We start from the raw sequence: 17,652 nt of genomic DNA, 5'->3' as shown, positions 1-17,652 counted from the left end.
GGAATTTCAGAACTTTTGTCCTAGGGTCTTGGAAAAAGCAGATAATACCTCCCTGCAAGACGGTGGGCCCAAGATAAACCAAAGCCAGGATGCAGAAGTCTGCCATTGCCATCAATTTAGAGAGAGTAGAGAGTAAACAGCAGTGGATTTCTCCAGATCACTACCTCTGTGATTTTTAAAGGATGAGACAAATTAATGGTTTAGGTATCATGACATACATCTTCCCTCTCATTTTAGTGTATGTTTTATTTCTTTTTATAAATTGCCCTCTGTGATGTCACTTCTCCCCTCTGAAGCAATAAGTTCGTTTGCTTTCCCTGGCATTAACCATATTTTTAAAAGCAAAAAAGTGTAAGGTACAACCCTGCTGCTTTTAGATGAAAGTAAATATATTTTATTAAATGTATTCATTTATGCAGGTTTCTGCTCCCTGTGAACACATGTGAAGACAAACACTGCAGTGAGCACCAGGGATTCAAAATCAGATAAAGCGGGGTCTTGCCCTTGAGTCTGCAATCTAGTTGTGTAACCTTCCTGAGAAGTCACTGTATTTTCCTAACAACTTATTTTGCCTTAAATTTAGGACTCTATCTATTTCACTAACATCCATGATAAAGCAATTGCTTCTAAAAGTTGTGCTGTTTTATCCAAATAGACATGAAATCCTCAAGCAACCAAAGTCTGTAATAGTTGGAAAATTTGGTTGTGGTACCTAGAACAAGCAGATCGAAATCCATGCTAAGGCCCATGTATGTGTCTATTTTCATTCAAACCTTTTATTTTCTCCTCCTTAGATTATTAAGGTGAACATAGCAGTTAGCATATTTCTTTTTTTTTTTGGTGGGGGGGTTCTCAAGATTTATTCAGTATCGTGTAAAAATATGGAATGCTTCACGAATTTGCGTGTCATCCTTGTGCAGGGGCCATGCTAATCTTCTCTGTATCGTTCCAATTTTAGTATATGTGCTGCCGAAGTGAGCACTAGCAGTTAGCATATTTCATCCTGCAATTTTCACGCAGGAGACCCATTTTGCCAATGGGTTTTCTATGGAATAATAGCATCACCAAATGCCTGAAGTAGTTAGGGCCATGGAGCCAAACACATTTGAAATGTGTTGTATATCAATGTATGAACATTCATTCACAGGCATCAAATGCTGTAGATGCACCTTTGAAGTCGCATCTACGGCTTTGAACAGAAGTGCTATGTATACATATAAAAGCGTGAAATGTGGTATATGCACATATTAATATGCACTTACAGATACGTAACACTGTTATTCCTTATTCTTCTTAGAAAGTTACAATTCATGTTAGCCTATTAAAGACTCTGAGAAGACCTGCAGTGAAGAAACATGTTGAACTCTTTTTAACCAGGAATTCACCAAACATGTAATCAATATAAAACACGGAATAGTTCCATAAAACCCACCTTGAGAGGCACTCAGGCTAATAATATAGAATGGATGAGATAAAAGTCAGTCATGGCTCTTGAGATAGTCATAAGATAGTAAATGCCTTGAAAATAATGCTAAGATAAGTGAAGTAGCCAGGATGCTGTATGTATATACTGAAGATGTAAATATTAACCTATTGGTATGATTATTAAGCTAGGAGGTTGGGGGGATGGACTAGACTAGAGCTGTGTGCCAAAAAGAAGGGCGTCATCAGCCGTGGAACTGGGATTGTGAAGCAGAGATGCTGCCCTGCAACTTTGGTTACAAGAACCAGAAAGGAAGTTCATGTTGGCTACCCTGAAAGATCATTCTAGCATCTTCACAAAACACATTTCTTGAAATAGAAAAACCTAAAAGAGGCAGAAGCACTCATTTCTCCACCTGTAGAAACCAACAAACAGCGAGTCCCATGCCAGGACTTTATGATGTTCATCTTCAGAAAATGCCCCCAGCCTGCAGCACTATGCTATTGTCTTATCCCAAATGATGATTCAGAAATTGACTACAGGGAAAAGACGCAGAAGAGTGAGAATTCAGAAAAAACAAATTGATGCACAGATCTCTTTGTGACCTTTTAATGGTCGTTGGAAAAGATTAATTGTGAAAAGTTTTCTGTGGTAGTGTGGCAGACATACAAAATTAGGAAGAACAGTGAAATGAACCTATGTACCCACCATATGCAGCTTCAACAATTGTCAGTGTTTTATCTTGAAGATATAATTTATTTGATAACTTTTTTGTCTTTGGCCTGTGGAAGCCACTTCAACTTGGTCCTTGTGAGCTTTTGACAGTACCTCATTAGTCCTTGATATTAGTCTTTATCATTTCCTTGTGTTCTGCATAACAAGATATTACAGGCTTGTTTTGCACATTTTCTGCCTCAGATCTGGAATCAGCCATTTTCAAGGGAGCCTTGGTTTTGTTTATTGGGAAATATTACTTAGAGACCACAATCTGGGCCTAAGTATTCATTACTAATGGCTTTGCCAAAATCTTTTAAGTCTTTTTAGGAGTCAAAGCTGGGAAATATATTTTTGTTTAGAAAGAGACAATCAATCAAGTGCTCCTGCTAATAGTTCTACTCCAGATCAAAATTGCGTGATTTTCAATTAGCTTCTTTGATTCACACTTGCACCTTGTTTAAGTCTACTCTGGCTGCTATTTTTAAAAACGTACCGTAGGCTGGATGGATTAAATAGTAGACATTTATTTCCCACATTTTTGGAGGCTGGGAGGTCCTAGATCAGGGTGGCAGCACGGTCAGGTTCTGGTAAGGGCTCTTTTCTTTAGTTAGTGAATGGCCTTCTTGCTGTGTCCTCACATGGTAGAGGGAACAGGTTCATCTCTGGTCTCTTCTTAGGAGAACGTGAGTTCCACCATGAGGGCTCTACCCTTATGACCTCGTCTAAAGCTAATTACCTCCCAAAGGCCCTGTCTCTAAAGCCCATCACATTGCTGGTAAGAGTTTCAACATATGACTGAGTGGAATACAATTCAACCCATAGTATATCTCTTTTTTCTCTTACACTAAAAATCTCAGTTCCTAACCATAGTAGCATAATAATTATTTAAGCTACAACATACAAAAATAATTTTCAAATGTCAATATCAATATTGTTGCTAACAGTAGCAAAAATACTCAGTGTTGTTTTTATTTTTAGACTCAATCGCATGCTGGAAATAGTTTGAAAAAAAAAAACAAAACTGTGTTTTAAAGTAATTTAAAGCTGAGTACAGTGGCACACACCCATAGTCCCAGCTACTCAGGAGGCTAACTAAGGTGGGAGGATGACTTGAGCCCAGGAGTTTGAGGCTGCAGTGAGCTATGATCATGCCACTGTGCTCCAACCTGGGCAGCATAGTGAGACCTCATCTCTAATAATAAAAAAACCACTTGAAATACTTTTGCTTTGTGGGGTTACTCCAACAATTTCTTATACAAGAGGGTTCTTTCTTGTTATTTTGGATTTGAGGAGTGCTTTTTCAGTTATTTAAAATGTGTATGCACATGGTGTCAATGCCACAACCACACTACCACAGAATGAGGTAATTTAGAGCAGCATCACTTCCATTTCCCAATCCTTCATCCTATGTTCTCTCTCTCCTAATAGGTAATCATTTGTGTTAGTTGGTTTAGCTTTTTATTTAGCTGTTGTTAAAATATAAGAAAAATGGACATGTATCCATTTTTTTCATTTCTTTCACAAAATGAAGCATATCATACATGCTCTTCAGCACAAAGATGCCTTTCTTCATATTATATTATATGCCACTGATCTTTCCTCATAGGGTTTGCAAATGAGATTTCCCTCATTCTATTTAACAGCTGCATAGTACTTCATTGTATAGATATACAGTTGCTTCCTCAGTCTCCTACTCATTGACTTTCAGGTTATTTCCAACCTTGTCTTACTACACATGATCTTGCAATGAACAGCTTAATGCTTATATAATTTAACATTTTGGGATAGATTCGTAGACATGGGATTGCTGGGTGAAAGGGTAAACCCATATATACTTTTTCTGGATATTGCCAAATTCTCCTCCATGGAAGTTGTATCATTTTGCATTTCTTCTGGTAATGTATGCAAGTACCTGTTACTCTTTAGACTTGCCAGTGGGAGCATTATCAAACCCTTGGATTTTTTTTCCAGTCTACAGTAGATTAAAAAAGTGCTAAGTTATTGCAGTTCCAGTTTTCATTTATCTTATTAGAAATGAGAGTGCAGTTGTTTGTACATGTATTAGAAATGATTCTTTATAATGAAATGTGTTGCAAATGATTTTCTAAAGCTTTTCTTTGCTTTTTTCAAAAAATCATTCTTTGGTGTTTAAAAACTATGTGTTTATTATTCATTTTCTATTTCATTGCCTATTGATCTTATTTCTTCTATTTTCTTTGGGTTTATTTGCTTTTTTCTAGTTTCTTAAGGTAAAAGCTTTGATCATTATTTTTAAATCATTTTTATTCTCTAATAAGCATTTAAATCTATACATTTCCCTCTAGGAATGGTGATATTCCACGTGTTTTGATATGTTGCCTTTTACTGTCTTGTAGTTTAAATATTTTCTAATCTGCTTTGTGATTTCTTTTGACATGTGTTATTTAGAAGTGTACTGCTTAATTTTCTAATTATTTTTGAAGAATTTCTATATACTTTAATATATTTTATTCCTACTTCAACTCTATTGTGGTTGGAAATCACATTCTGCATGATGCCAGTATTTTAATGTTTTTTAGATTAATTTTATAGTCAAGAATATTGCTATTTTGGTAAATATTCCATGTGCATTTTAAAAGAATGTATATTTGCTAGTTGTTAGTTGAAATAGTCTATAAATGTCAATTAGGTCAAGACATTGTGTTGTTGAAATCTTCTATATTCTAATTTATTTATGGCCTAAATGTTTGATAAAGTACCAAGAGAGATTTGTTAAAATCTCCAACTACAATTGTGGATCTTCGTATCTCTCCCTTTAGTCTGTAAATTTTTGTTTCATTATTTTGAAAATCTGTTATTAGGTGCATACACACCTAGAATTTTTATGTCTTCTTGATTATCTTATTTTCTATCTTATTTTCACTGTTAGAATATGGCCATCTTTATCTCTGGTGACATCCTTTGTCTTTGTCTGATCTTAATTTAGCCAAACCAACTTTCTTCTGCTTAGAATTTGCATATTACATCTTTTGCCATCTTTTTACCTTCCACTTATCTGTGTCTTTATATTTAAGTTTGCCTCTTTGAAACAGCATATGTTTTGGTCTTTCTTTTAAGTTGTTATTGACTATGGTATATTTTACTGTATTTTTATTTACATTTTTAATTTACTTGTGATAAAATTGGCTCCTTTTGATATAGACTTCTGAGTTTTGACAAATACTTACAGTTGTATATTTGCCACCACAATCAAGATATAGCAATTCTATCATCTGAGAAAATTCTCCTTAGGTGCATTTGACGGCAGTCTATTCCCAGTCAATCCATTCCCCCAACCACAGCTCATTGGAAACCATGATGTTTTTGTGACCCTACAATTTGGCCTTTTCCAGAATGTCATATGAGTAGAATCATACAGAATATAACCTTTAAAATCTGACTTCTTATATCAGCATAATGCATTTGAGATTTATTCATATTATTGCTGGTATTCGCTGTATAGATGTATCATATTTTGTTTATCCATTATCCAGTAGAAGGACATTTGGACCCTTTGGAGTTTTTGGTGATTATGAATAAAACCACTATAAACATTCACATATAGGTGTTTGTATGAACATAGGTTGTCATTTCACCTGAATGAACCTGGGAGTGGGGTTGTTGGATTGTGTGGGAAATGTGTGTTTAATTGTAGAAGAAACTAACCTCCAAACTGTTTTACATAGTATCTGTACCATTTTGCCTTCTCTTCAGTGCTGTAGGGGAGTTCCAGGTGCTCCTTATCCTTGCCAGCTCTTGGTATTATCATTTCCTTCCTTCTTTCCTTCCTTCCTGCCTGCCTGCCTGCCTGCCTGCCTCCCTCTCTCCCTCTGTCCCTCCCTCCCTCCCTCCCTCTCTCCCTCTGTCCCTCCCTCCCTCCTTTCCTTCCTCCCTCCCTCCCTCCTTTCCTTCCTTCCTTCCTTCCTTCCTTCCTTCCTTCCTTCCTTCCTTCCTTCCTTCCTTCCTTCCTTCCTTCCTTCCTTCCTTCTTTCCTCCCTCCCTCCCTCCCTCCCTTCCTTCTTTCCTCCCTCCCTCCTTCCCTCCCTCTCTCTCTCTCTTTCCTTCATTCTTTGTTGCCATTCTTAAGGGTACCATAGTGGCATCTCATTGTGGTTTCACACTTCCATGATGAATAATGATTTTAAGATTCTTTTCGTGTAATTTCTTGTGATCTACATCTTATTCAATAAAATATCTGTTCAAATGTTTTGCTCATTTTAAAAAAATAGGTAGTTTGTTTTCTTTTTATTGAGTTTTTTACTGTTGCAAATTTTTTGTATATTCTAGATACAAATCCTTTGTAAAAACATGGCCTGCAGCTTGTCTTTTCATTCTCTTAATAGTATCTTGCACAGGGCAGAAAGTATTTTATTTCATTGAAATCCCATTGATTGACTTTTTAATGGATTGTGCTTTTGTTTCATATCTAAGAAATCTTTGCCTCACCCAAGGTCACAAAAGTTTTTCTTCTATGCTTTCTTCTGTAAATTTTATACTCATCAGCTTTATATTTAGGTCTGTGATTCATTTGGAATTAATTTTTATACATGGTGTGAGGTACAGATTAAGATTTTTATTTATTTAGCATTATGGGTATCCGATTATTCCATTATCATTTGTTGAAAAGACTGTCATTTCTCCACTGAATTGCCTTTGAACCTTTGTTGAAATTCCAGTGACTGTGTATGTATACATCTGATTGAACACATTTTAATTTATCTATGTGTCTATCTTTTCTCTAATATAAAACTGTCTTGATTATTATAGCATTATATTAAGTCTTGAAATCAAGTAAGAAGAATCCTTTCTTTTTCAAAATGCCTTTGGCTATTCTAGTACATTTGCCTTTCCGTGTAAATTTTAGAATAAGCTTGTCTAGAAATATTTTGAGAAGTCTGCTGGGATTTTGTTTGAAACTGGGTTGATTATATAGCTTAGCTGGGGAGACCTGACATCTTAACACAACCAAGTCTTCCAATCCATAATCATGGCATAACCGTCCATTTATTTCGGTCTTCTTTGTTTTTTCATCAGTATTGTATAGTTTTCAATATAACAATTTTTCCAGTTTTTAAAAAAGTGATACTTATTTCTTGTACCTTTAGTGCTATTATAAATGATACTTTTTCATTTCAATTATGAACTGTTCATTGCTAGTATTTAGAAACATGGTTGATTTTTCTATATTTATCTTGTTTCTGAACTTTTCTAAACTAATGTATTAACACTTGCTTTTTTATAGCTTCTTAGACTATTCTATGTAAACAAATTATATTGCATGTGCATTGAGATGGTTATATTTCTTCCTTTCCCATCTGTATGCCTTTTATTTCTTTTCTTTTCTTTTCTTTTCTTTTCTTTTTTCTGTCTTCTTGCACTGACTGGAACCTCCAGGGTGAGATGGTGAATAGGAGGAGAGTGCCAGCAGACACCCTGGCCATGTTCCCAATTTTAGAGGGGGAAAGCTGTTAAAATTTTATCATTAAGTCTAATGTTAGCTGTTTGTTTATTTTGACATCCTGTATCAAGTTAGGGGAGTTCCTTCTGTTCCTAATTTCTTGAGATTTATTTCTCTTTTATCATGAAAGGTTGCTACAGTTTGTCAAATATTTTTTCTCATCATTTGAAATAATCATATGGACTTCTTTAGTCTTTAGATAATTTTTGAATCTTGAACTTGTCTTGGATTCTTGGGGTAAACCATACTTGGTCATGATATATTGTTCTATTTTATATTATTATATTCAAATTGCTAATATTATATTGTGGCTTTTTTGCTCTATGTTAATAAAGTCTATTGATGTATAATGTTTTGTGTTTTTTGTTTTTGAGACAGAGTTTCATTCTTGTTGCCCAGGCTGGCATGCAGTGGAATGATCTCGGCTCACTGCAGCCTCCACCTCCCGGGTTCAAGTGATTCTCTTGCTTCAGCCTCCCAAGTAGCTGGGATTACAGGCACCTGCCACCATGCCTGGCTAACTTTTTGTATTTTTAGTAGAGATGGAGTTTCACCATGTTGGCCAGGCTGGTCTTGAACTCCTGACCTCAGGTGATCCACCCACCTTGGCCTCCCAAAGTGCTGGGATTACAGGCGTCAGCCACCGTGCCCAGCCTATAGTGTTCTTTTTATAATGCTGTCATCTGGTTTTGATGTCAGGATGATGCTAGCCTTATAAAAACACTTGTGAAGTGTTCTCTCCTCTTTTATATTCTAGAAGATTTTGTGTCAAATCTGTACTATTTCTTCCTTAAATGTCTAGTAGAATTCCCCAGTGAAGACATCTGAACTTAGAGATTTCATTGTAGAAAAAGTTTTAACTATGAATCCAGTATCTTTATTTATGATCATTGAAGTTAGCTATTTTTTCTTGAGTGAGCTTTGGTAGTTTGTGTCTTTCAAGGAATGTCTTTAGTTAATCTAAGTTATTGAATTTATGAGCATAAAGTTGATTGTTTTGTATTTCCTTATTGCTCTTTTAGTGTCTGTAGAATCTGTAGTAATGTCCTTTCTTTCTTACTAATAGTTTTAGTTTGTGTCTTTTCTCTTTTTACTTTGTAATAAATAAAACAGTCTAAAGGTTTATTAGTTTTATTGATCATTTAAAAGAACCAGCTGTTAGTTTGATTTCTCTATTGTTTTCTATTCTTAATTTTAGTATTCTCTTCTTCATTGTTTTCTTTGTCCTCCTTGCTTTGAATTTTACTCTTCTTTTTTCTAGTTTCTTATAGTAGAAACTCAGAATATTTGAGGCCTTTATTCTTTCTAATATAAACATTTAATATTAGAAATTTTCTCTGAAGTACTTCTTTAACTGTATCCTAAAACTTTTGATATGTTTTATGTTACACTTTTCATTAAATTCAAAATATTTTCTCATTTTCCTTCTGGCTTCCTCTTTGACCTTGAGGTTATTTAAAGCTGTATAGTTCATTTCAAAATATTTGAGAGTTTTCCAGAAACTTTTCTGTTATTGATTTGGAGTTCAATTTTATTATGGTTTGGGAGCATTCTTTGTATAATTTTAATTTTTTTAATTGTAAAAATTTGCTTTGTGATCCAAAGCATGATCTAACTTTGTGAATATTCCATACAAACATATATATATATGTTCCATATGTATGTGTGTGTGTGTATATACGTGTATATGTATATACGTGTGTGTGTATATGTATATGGTGTTATTGTTAAAGTTTTCTATAAATGTTAATTAGGTAAAGTTGGTTTCTGTATTCTTACAGATTTTCAACCTATTCTACTTTTTCTATTCATTACCAAGAGAGGAATGTTGAAGTCTCCAACTGTAATTGTAGATGTGTTTATTTCTCTTTCAATGTGTATTCATTTTTGGTCTCATTTATTTGAGGTTTAGTCATTAGATACATACACATTTAGGATTGTTATGCCTTTTTAGTGAATTGACTCCTCTGTCATTTTGTGATATCGCTTTTTACACTTGTAATATTCCTTGTTCTGAAGTACACTTTGTCTAATATTAATATGGCTACTGCAAGTTCCTTGTGACTAACTTTTCATGGAATCTTTCCCCATCTTTTAGCTTTAGTCTTTTTAATATGCTTATAGTTAATGTATGTTCTTATAGATAGGACATAATTGGGTTTCACTTTTTAATCCAGTGTATCAATCTACCTTTCAATTGGTACATTTGGGCCGTTTACTTTTAAACAACTTGCCATATATTTAATGTAGAATATACTGACCATATTTAAAATGTACATTTAGAAAATTTTTAACCAATGTCTATATCCATGAAACTATCACCACAAACAAGATGAGTATATCCATTATCTCTAAAAATTTTTTTCTTCCTCTTTGTAATCCCTCCCACTGGTTTCTCTCCACCTAATTCTATCCCAAGTTATTACTGATTTTCTTTTTGTCACTATTGATGACCTTGTATTTTCTATAATTTTATGTAAATGGAATCATACAGTATGTATTCTTTTTTGGTCCAGCTTCTTAAATACCATTTAATTATTTTGAGACTCATTGTGTATTATAGTTAACAGTTTATTCCTTACTCTGATAGAATTTTGATTAATATTGCCTTTTGTATATAAAATATAGAAATCAATGTAGAGAAAACTGACATCTTAACAACACTAGGACTTCTAGCCTAAGCTCATACTCAAGCTTCCTTCAAATTCTAACAGCAATGATTCACGGTTTTTGATAGTATATAGTTCCTGCATATCTATTGTCAGGTTTATCTCTAAATCTGTAATATTTTTTGCTATTTAAGTAGTATTACTTCATTTTCCAACTGCTTTTTGCTACCAAAAAATCAAATTTGCTTATCTATATTGAATTTTATATCCTGCAACCTTTTTAAGCTTCCTTATCATTTCTAGTAGTTTTTGGTAGGTTTGATTACATTTCCTACAAATATGAACACACAGTCATCAAGTAAAGATAATTTCTGCCTTTCTTTAAAATTTGGATGAATTTTATTTCCTTTCTTGCCTTACTGCACAGGCTGTAACTTAAAGTACAATGTTAAGGAGAAATGGTAAAATCAGACATGCTTTTCTGTTTCTGACCTTAAGGTAAAAGTATTTGGTCTCCCATATAGGCCATTTATTTTTAATGCAGTTACTGATATTATTGGCTTGAAATCTAGCACTTTTCTAGTTGATTTCTGCTTGTTCGTCCTCTTTTTTTTCTGCCTTCTTTTATATTGACTATTTTATGATTCCATTTTTTTTTCCTGCTATTGGCTTATTATTTATATACTTTTAAGCTTTTTTTTTGTATTGGTTGTACTAAGGTTTACAATATACATCTTTAATTGCTCATTGTCTGTCTTCAAATAATATTAAACTGCTTCAGTTGTAGTGTACTTACCTTAGGATAATATAATCCCAATTCCTGTCTGTCATTTTAGCCCAGTCAGTATTTCTTCAATCTATTTTTTGACTCATTTTCTCTTTACTCAACTCTGGGATTCTAAATACTTTGTTAGACTGCTTGGTACTACTTTACTGCTTACTGAGCTTCTGTTCATTTGTGTTTTAACCTTGTTTTTTTCTTTGTTCTCCAATTTGAATGATTTCTATTGACTTGACTTCAAGTGTACTGATCCTATCTTCTGTTGTATTCAGTCTGCCTTGAATACCATTCAGTGAATTTTGGATTTAAAATACTTTATTATGTTTTAAGATTTGCATTTGGTTTCTTTATATAGTTTCCATGTTTCTGCTGGAATTCACCCATTTCATACCTCAATATATCCACTTTTTAAAGTTTAATTAACATATAAATATATTAATATATTATAAAATATAATATATTACCATTATCTACTAACTCTAATACCTGGGCCAGATGTTGGTCTATCTTTAGATTGATTTTTTCTGTTGACTATTTTGTCACATTTTACTATGTGACACAATTACTGTACAAGTTTCTTCACATGTATAGTCAGTTTTGTACTTTGGATATTGTGGATGGTACACTGTAGATGTTCTGGATTCTGTTATATTCCTCTAGAGAATGTTGAGTTTTATTGTAGCATGCATTTAAATTACCAGTGTATCTCCTTGCTCTTTTGGTGGCCTGTTTTTAGGCTTCAGAAGGTGATTTTGTTTCATTTTTGCCTCTAGCTCTGGAATATGGTATTTAGTTCTTAAAACTTTTCTCCTTTATCATGTACAGAATTTATCTGTACTAGTTAGTAATGATATACAGGTGTTACATTTCTGAATTTTTGAATTTTAACTTTTAAATAACTCTTTTTTATTTAAGAAACATGCTGATTAAAGAGAGTTGGTGTCAAATCCAAAGAATCATTGCTCAAACCAATACTGCATAATTTTTCCCCTGTGTTTTCTGCTGGTAGTTTTATAGTTTCTAGTCTTACATGTAAGTCTTTAATCTACTTTGGGTTGATTTTTGTACATGATGTGAGATAAAGTCCAGTTTCATTCTTTTGCAAGTGGATATCCAGTTATCCCACACCATGTATTGAACAGACTATCCTTTTCTCGGTGTGTATTCCAGTAAAAATCAATTGGCCATGTATGTGTAGGTTCATTTCTGGGCTCTTTATTCTGTTCCATTAATAGATGTTTTTATTTCTTTGCCAGAATCATGCTGTTTTAATTACTATAGCTTTGTAGTATAGTTTGAAATTATGTAGTATGGTGTCTCCAGCTTCATTGATTTTTACTTATGATGGCCTTGGCTATTAGGGACTTGTGATTTCATATGGATTTTGGAATTTTTTTCTATTTCTATGGAAAATGAAATTGAAATTGTGATAGAGATTGCATTTAATCTGTGGATCACTTTGGGTTGGATGGACGTCTTAGCAATATTGATTTTTACAATTTACAAATACAGGATATTTTCAATTTTTTGTGCTTTAGTTTCTTTCATCAATGTTTCATAGTTTTAAATGTACAGGTCTTTGACCTCCTTGGTTAAATTTACTCCTAAGCTTTTTTTGTAGCTATTGTAAATGGGATTGTCCTCCTGATTTCTTTTTTGCATAGTTCATTGTTAGTGTACAGAAATGCTAAAAGCTACACATTGGTCTGGGCAATGGTTTTTTGGGTTTGACCCCAAAAGCATAGGCAGCAAAAGCAAAAATAGACAAATGAGATTATATCAAACTGAAAAGCTTCTTCACGACAAAGGAAACAAATTAACAGTGTGAATAGACAATCTACAGATTGAGAGAAAATATTTGTAAGCCATATACCAGAAAAAGGGTCAGTATCTAAAATATTATAAGGAATTCAAACAACTCAACAGCAAGAAAACAAAACAAAACAAAAAACCCAGTTAAACAGTGGACAAGGGACCTGAATCAACACTTTTCAAATGAAGACATAGAAATGGCCAATAGATCTATGAAAAACATGTTCAGTATCAGTAATCATCAGGGATATACAAATTAAAACAACAAGATATTATTTCACACCTGCCAGACTAGCTCTTATTAAAAGGATGAAAGATAACAAGTGTTGACAAGGATGTGGAGAAAAGCAAACCTTTGTACACTATTGATGGGAATGTAAATTAGTATAGCGAAAACTGTATATGGAGTTTCCTTAAAAATTGAAAATAGAATTACTGTAAGATGTAGCCATCCTACTTCTGGATATTTACCCAAAAGATTTGAAATCAATTTTTTAAAGAGATGTCTGCACTCCCATCTTTATTGCAGCACTTTCATAATAGCTAAGTTATATAATCAACCTAAGTGTTCATCAATAGATGAATGAGTAAGGAAATTGCAGAATAAATGCCCAATGGAATACTATTTGGCATTAAAAAAGAAGAAAATTCTGTCATTTACAACATCCTGGATGCAATGGGAGAACATTATACTGTGTGAAATAAACCAGACACAGGAAGACAAATACTGCATGTTCCCACTTACATGTGGAATCTGAAACAACTGAACTCATAGAAACAGAGTAGCATGGTAGGAACAGAGGCTGAGGTAGAGGGAGGAATGGGGAGATGATGTTTGAAGGGAACAAAATCTCACACAGGAAGAATAAGGATTTTTTCTGGAGTTCTGTTGCATAGCATAGTGAGTATAGTTAATAATAGTGTATTGTACATTTCAAAATTGCTAAGAGAATAAATCTCAAATGCTCTCACTGTGAAACATGGTATTTGAGGTGATGGATTTTGATATGATTTGACTGTGTCCCTGCCCAAATCTCATCTTGAATTGTAGCTCCCATAATTTCCATGTGTCATGGGAGGGACCTGGTGGGAGGTAATTGAATCATGGGGGTGGGTCTTTCCTGTGCCACTCTCATGATAGTGAATAGCCACTATGTAAGACGTCCCTTTGCTCCTCGTTTGTCTTCTGCCATGATTGTGAGGCCTCCCCAGCCACACTGAACTGTGAGTCAATTAAACCTTTTTCTTTTATAAATTACCCAGTGTCAGGTATATCTTTATTAGCAGCATGAGAATAATACAGATATGTAAATAATCTTAATCATTCCACATTTGATTCATAAATTATAACATCACTTCATGTCCCATGAATATATACCATTATAAATTGTCAGTTTACAATAAAATAATTTTTTAAATTATAAGGTCAAGATTCCCCCCACCCCGCCAAAAAAGAGGGTTAGCAATGGAGAGAGCTTGTGGAAGAAGATAATGGCAATAACTAACTGAAGTCTGTTAACAACCTGGAGAAATGTGAGGCTTTTTTTGTAAGGAGGAAGCAGTGATGTGAAAGCCAAATATTTTAGTGTTATATTGGGAAGGGATCTTAGAAATCACTTTTGAGGTAGGAAAACTAAGAAGAGGGAAGGAACAAAACACTTCTCTTGGTGATTTGCCTATTAATTTCACAATGGGAGTTCAATTCAAGTCCATTAGCTTATGAACCAGTCGGCTTTCTGGGAGGTTATCTCCCACCTCCATTTTTTTCTTCCCCTTTATTCCATACTGATATTCTCTGTGTGGATCAAGTATATGCTGAATGAGAGAATAGTTCTCATTTTTCTTGTGAGATTTTTTCCCTATTTAGAATACAAAATGCTTTGTTCATGTCATGCAAAATGAACAAAATCCTTTGTTCATGTAATGCAAGATGTCCAACCTTTTATAAAGTAATTCTCAATGATCAAAATTTTGACAAATCACAAAAAAAAACCCCAAAAATCCTTAGAAACACTAATTTAAAAGTCTAAAACATTGCCTTTCATCCAGTGTTTCTGGAATACATCTGTCTCTCTTCAAACTTTTCCCTGGCTATAGGTCTCTACCACGGTACTTACACTATTCAAAGTGAATAATCATGCTATATTGTGATAAGGGACAGTTGAATAAGGATGGGAATTTTTGGCAGCATTAACTTCAGAAGTCAGAACCCAAAGTATAGCAGACTACATGATTTGTTTAGTTATTTCCCTGGGATATTAATTCAAAGCTACAAGATATATTATTCAGAAACCTTAGATAGAGTCAAAGTAGGAAGGCATGAATTCAGCTTTTATTTTAATCAGCAAAAGTGTATCAAGCTCCAGTCGTAGACCAGGCAGTGATACAGCTGATGTTATAGAGAGATTCAAAGAGGATTCGTTCTGGGGAGAACTCACCCCAAGGATATATGGTAAAAATGAGTACATAGAAGAAGACAGCAAGGCCACTAAGGAGGGATTTCATTGTTATTTCAATTAATGATCCTGGAAAAGTGTCACTCTGGTTTTAGTTTTTCTGGTGGTCAGCAACTGAGACTACACATGGTTCTTGGTTCTTATTAAAATGTGATTCCTAGTCATTGCAGAACATTGAAAAATAGAGAATTGTGTAAAAAATAAAGGAAAAATCACATGCCAGCTCATTACTCAAAACTAAGAGGTGGAAAAGTTGCATGCTCAGGCTCTGAGGCCAAATGACCAGGGTTTGAACCCCAGCTCCACATCTTATTAGCTCCGTAACTTTGAGCTGTTGCCTCATCTGTAAAATCAGGATAAGTAGAAGGATTTAAATGATGTGATATTTCCCCCTGCTCTTTTTTTATATGCAAAACTGGCTTCATATTTAGTTCCGTTGTTTTCTTACCATTAACATAGTACACTGAACCATTACATTTGTTAAGGTAATGCAAGATGTCCAACCTTTTATAAAGTAATTCTCAATGATCACAATTTGACTTTGCCAGATCACTTAAAGGGAGATGTTTAACTTCCCAGTGAATTATTTATACTTTTAAAGTGTACGCTTTTATTCAGGCTTCCTGATGATTCATTCTGAGGCTATTCTATTTTGCTAAATGAACCCTACAATTCACATGGAGATTGTGAAAGACAGTATAAAGATATAAAATAGAAGATTAAAACTGAGAGTTCTAGGTAATGTTAAATTATCCCTTCGATGTAGGGACAGATTCTCTTTTCTCTGTTTACCAGAGAATCATTACATTACTATTGCCCAAACACATTTCCACATGAGATGTTGTTGTATTGAAACAGGAGAGTTCTCTGACCCCCCTCGCAGGAAGTGCAGCAGGGGTATGGCTTGTCTGTTCTGGCTGCAGCTGCTGCTTCAACCCCTTATGGGACAGGAACCATTCTGACAAGCAGATGCAGGAGCCGGGGTAAGTGCTTTTAGGCTCCAGCCCCACAGTGGCATCTAAGGTTATGTGCCTGCGACTCTGAAAGCCCCAGTGGGCATGCTATAGTGCTCTTTTAGCTCTGCTGTCCACAGACGGCTTAAGTAATAACCAAGTTAGTGCCCTCTTGGTACCCAGATTCTTGTCCAGCATCCAGGAAGAATCAGGTCACATACAGACTTGAAGGATGGTGGATATGAGGATTTTATTTGGTGATAGAAGTGGTGCTTAGTGGGACGGATGGGGAGCTGGAAAGGGGATGGAGTGGGAAGATGATCTTCCCCTGGAGTTCAGGTGTCCCACACCCAATCTCCTCTCCAGCTGTCCTCAGCCATAATCCTCTCAACATTCAGATGCCCCTTTTCTTCTCTCCTCTGCCAGGCTGCTCTTCTGTTTATCTGCTCGTCTGCTTGTGGAGCCTGGGGCTTGGGGTTTATATGGGTACAGAATAGTGGGGGCATGGTGGATCAAAAGGCAACATTTGGGTGTAAAAACAGGAATAACTGTTCCCATTTAGAACTGCCAGTTTCCAAGCTTGAGGGTGGGGCCTTTGCCAGGGACCTGCCATTTCCTTCCCAGTATTTCCTTGCCTCCTGTCTATATCCGCATGATGGGTGAGATGGCAGGCTCTATTGTCTGATAGCTGGAATCCAGATCATACCTATTACCTGTGCTATCTTAAAGCAAAATGAGGTCTAATTATTGAAGTTCCTTGCAGAGTTGTGAAATGAGTCCATTTTAGGTAAAGACCATCACACAGTGCCTATATAGGGTAAGTGCTCAGTAAGTGGTAGATGATGTTGGTGGTGATGGTGATGGTGATGAGGGTCATGATGATGGTGGTGATTAGTTATATAGACTGTAAGGGATGAAACAAAGGTTAGCATCAAGCAGGCCTAGATTTGTAGAGTTTCAATACTTTGAGATTTGATGTTTCTTTAGGATTTGGTAAAGTTGTTTAACTTCTCAGTGCTTGAATGTCTTCATCTATAAAATGGAGAAAATGATATTTCTTTGAGTTGGTGTGAAGATTAAAGGGGAACTGCTTAGAAAAGCATTTGGCATTAAGTAAACACTCCATAAATGTTAGCTATTATTGTCATTATTTATAAGAAAAGACATTGTTTCAGTGAAAATAGTTAACAAACTCCTTACTCTTCTTAAGCGGATTAGAAGAAAAATGGTTCATGTCATAATTAAGAAGATTTACTGAAGACCCTAGTACAAAGAAAAAAAAAAACTGTGAAAAGCTAAAATGATAGCCAAGTTTTAAAAATATCCTTTGTTGTGAGCTCTTTTGAGATTCCCTTCCTCTGGGATAAGAAAAGAAAACTGGGCCCCTCTCCTTTCATTCCGTGGGGCTTTCTCCCCCATATTTCA

The 17,652-nt window shown here is 34.8% G+C and overlaps 1 protein-coding gene and 1 non-coding gene across 5 annotated transcripts in view; one reads left to right on the top strand and one right to left on the bottom strand.

Annotated features, from left to right (window-relative positions):
• The window catches only part of CACNA2D3 (calcium voltage-gated channel auxiliary subunit alpha2delta 3), a 948,786-nt gene that overhangs the window by 917,248 nt on the left and 13,886 nt on the right, over nt 1-17,652 (top strand). The window lies entirely within an intron of this gene.
• LOC119625959 (U6 spliceosomal RNA) lies at nt 876-982 on the bottom strand. The gene has a single exon (XR_005242172.1). It is a non-coding gene; the product is annotated as a U6 spliceosomal RNA (small nuclear RNA).

The sequence above is a fragment of the Chlorocebus sabaeus genome, chromosome 22 (assembly GCF_047675955.1).
Source record: "Chlorocebus sabaeus isolate Y175 chromosome 22, mChlSab1.0.hap1, whole genome shotgun sequence".
NCBI lineage: Eukaryota > Metazoa > Chordata > Mammalia > Primates > Cercopithecidae > Chlorocebus > Chlorocebus sabaeus.
The sequence above is the reverse complement of the archived record's forward strand: the minus strand, read 5'-3'. Positions and strand labels throughout refer to the sequence as shown.